This window comes from Meleagris gallopavo, chromosome 8, assembly GCF_000146605.3.
Source record: "Meleagris gallopavo isolate NT-WF06-2002-E0010 breed Aviagen turkey brand Nicholas breeding stock chromosome 8, Turkey_5.1, whole genome shotgun sequence".
NCBI classification, from domain to species: domain Eukaryota; kingdom Metazoa; phylum Chordata; class Aves; order Galliformes; family Phasianidae; genus Meleagris; species Meleagris gallopavo.
In genome coordinates, this window is record NC_015018.2 from 11,398,988 (window position 1) to 11,401,943 (window position 2,956).

The 2,956-nt window shown below is 52.4% G+C and overlaps 1 long non-coding RNA gene across 3 annotated transcripts in view; it reads left to right on the forward strand.

Moving 5' to 3' along the window:
• The first annotated feature begins 23 nt into the window (after positions 1–23).
• Positions 24–2,956, forward strand: part of LOC104911940 — a 7,748-nt gene continuing 4,815 nt past the window's right edge. Inside the window, exons 1-8 of one of the 3 annotated variants that reach the window (XR_002117091.2) lie at positions 24–121; positions 220–260; positions 580–639; positions 962–1,089; positions 1,980–2,122; positions 2,211–2,276; positions 2,394–2,601; positions 2,689–2,772. This is a non-coding gene — a long non-coding RNA (uncharacterized LOC104911940). Of the gene's footprint in view, positions 122–219; positions 261–579; positions 640–878; positions 1,090–1,979; positions 2,123–2,210; positions 2,277–2,393; positions 2,773–2,956 lie in introns of all 3 variants that reach the window. The other 2 variants (XR_002117087.2, XR_794284.3) reach the window with 2 other exon arrangements.

Below are 2,956 nucleotides of genomic sequence, written 5' to 3' on the forward strand. Positions count from 1 at the left end.
AGCCTCTTAAGCTCCGCCGGAGGCTGCCGGCAGTCACGGGGCAGTTCCTGCGGACCTCCGCGGGAGACGGAGCGGGCTCCGTTCCGTTGTCCGCTCCTAACGCTGCTGGGGCTGAGAAGCGGTACGGGGAGGCTGCTTTTAAAACGGAGCCTTGGGATTCTCTTTAACGTTCTCGTTTAACGCTCTCGCTGTGTCGTTTTGTGTGTCGTTTTGTTTCAGGTTGCTGTGAGGTCTCTCGCGGTCAGGCTCAGCCCAAACCGGTGAGCAGTTCTGGTAGTAAGGGAACCGTGGAGGCGATGAGCGTTCGGGAGCCGTCAGGAGGTCTCCGGGCTGTCGGACCCCGTTACGTTTGCAGCCACGTAACGCCGCTGCATCGCTCCCCTCGCCTTTTCGGAGGGAGCTAGTGCAGCCCCGGGGTGCTCTCAGCTCCCCCTTCCCAGGGGGTTTTAGCGGGTGCTTCAGTTCTTCGAGCTCTCTTCGGTAGGAGCGAGACGGTGCCGTATTCCTACAGCATCGGTGCTCCCGGGAGTAAGAAGCAACGCGAAGGGCTGCTGAAACGTGAGTTTTCTCCTATTGCAGGCTGAGCGAGGACTGCGGCGGAGCCTCTCTTCAGCTCGAAGCGGTGTGCTCGTAGAAGCGGTGAGTGTCTGGGAGTCACCTGGTAAGGTCTCTCTGTTTAGAGCTTATGTAGGGCTGCTGCTCGGCTGCCTCTGTGTCTTTGGGATTGGCACGGCGCTGCCTGAGACCGAGCACGACCCGGGGTGCCCTCAGCTCCCGAGGAGGGTTTTGAGGGTGCCTCCACCCTCCCGTTTCCAGTGGTGGGAGCGAGCAGGATGGGACCGTGTGTTTTCTTTTATTTCCTTCATGTGTAATTTTAGGAGCACGATGTTTCCAGTGCGGAGACCTGGTGGGGCAGCTTGTGTAATTGGAATGCTGTTGTGGATGGCTCTCTTCTTTCTAGGTAAGACAGACCTAGGTAAGCAAGGTGGTGGAGCTGCTCTTCCAGTGGGAGAATGGGAATGTACTGAGCTCTGCCTAGGGATGAAGGAAGAACTAGCGGAGTGCTTGCATGTGAGGCTCAAGAGGCAGGTAAGTGTGGGTAATGTCACTGGGGCTGTTTGTTGCAGACCAGGATGAGGAAGTTGATGAGACCTTCTGCACACAGCTGAAAGTAGCCTCACAGCTGTGGGCATTAGTTCTCATGGTAGTCTTTAACCACCCTTCCAGCTGTGTGCTTGTTCCAGGAGGTTCCTGTGATGTGTTGAAGGTGAAAATTATCTCTTGCAAGAGATAAAGGAGCCATTGAGGAGAGGGCTGCTGCTGGAACTCCATATCCCTACTGTGCGAGGGCTTTTTGGGGGCTGTGAAGACCAGGGGCGGCCTTGTGCATGGTAGCGTTCAGGATCTTGTGTGGAAGATGCAAAGCAATGGATAGTTTCGAAACACTGGATTTTGAGGGAGCCAAGTTTGTTCTCTTAAGGGGCTTACTTGGAGGTTTCCCTTGGGTTTGGGTGTTGGAAAGGGTCCTGCGAGCAGCTGTCGATGCTGGAGTGTTCCTTGCTCCATACTCAGGTGTGGTGCATCCTGAAGTGTAAGGAACTGTGTAGGAATGGCAGGAGACCCGCAGGGGTGGATGAGGAAGGCTAAGACCCTTTGGGAGGGAGGTCAGGGCAACAGAAGTTAGTAAGTTTGTCAACAGGAAAAAAGGAGAGTAGAGAATGTGTGGGTCTCTGCTTTTTGAGGCAGGTGCCCTGAATGCCTTTTTGGCCTGAGTGATCGCTGCTGAGACTGCTCATTGGGAACCCTGGATTCTGGAGGGCAGGTGGCTTTCTCTTGATTGTGGAGGAACTGGTCAGGGATCTGTTAGTCAAAATGGGTGCCAGCAAATCCCTGAGCTGTGATGGGATGTCTGTGTGCTGAGGGAGCTGGTGGAGGCAACAGCCTAGTGGCTCTCATGTTGGTTCTGATCTTTCCTATAGGAAACTGCCTGAAGATTGGAGGATAGCTGATGGTGCTGCAGCCTTGAGAAAGGGCAAGAAGGACGGCCTTATCTCTGTTTCTGGAAAGGCGATTGTATGGAGAATGCTGAGTCATGGCCTGAACCTCTGATTGCTCACTTGAGGTGAGCAATGAGTGGGCCACAGGAGCACAGGTGAAGGCAATTCATCTGCCCTGCAGGAAGGGGTGGAGCCTGGTTCCATCCTTCCTAGACCCATTTAAGAGCTGGCTGCTGGGGGGGAAGGATCTCTTTTGGAGGTTTGCTGTGCTGGAGTTTGGTAAGTGAGCCCAGGATATGGGTAAGCATTCTATCTATTATCATTTTGTTATTGTAATGTGCTTTGCCTAGCTCTTGTTTATTTTGAACTTAACAGTGATATTTGTTGATTATATAGTGATGAAACAGCTTGTTCCAGATGTCATCTCCAAGTGACTGGAAGAGAAGAAATGTCTAAGGAGCAGTTGAGATGGATTCATTGTGGTAGGGAAGTGGGGTGTTTCTGTTTTGTGTGGCTCTGTGATTGATCTTGTTGCGGGTTGAAGGCTGGAGTATGTGAGCGGTTTTGCCAGTGGTGAGGATTCCAGTTTTGTCTCTGGAGCAAGGTGAGCTGTATCTTGGATTCCTTCCTTGTGTGTTGTACTGGGATGGAGTTTATGACTGGGTGTGAGGGTGATGTGTTTCTCTTGCAGGTTTGAATGTGTGCAGCAGATCCTGTGCTGGAGCAATGGAGTTAAGTGAGAACAATCTTTCTCTGCTGGAGTTAGCTTTGTCAGGTTGGTTGGGTTTTGAAGTTTGTGTCTTTTGGGGGAGGTGAGCACTTGATGGATCTGGTTGTTTTTGGGTTGTGTTGTTTATTTGGCTTGGTGTATGTGGTTGAGATCAGCAGCCAGAGGCAGTGCTCACACTGAGTGCTGCCTCTGGCTGCTGATATGGGGTTGTTTGCACTATCTCGAAGAG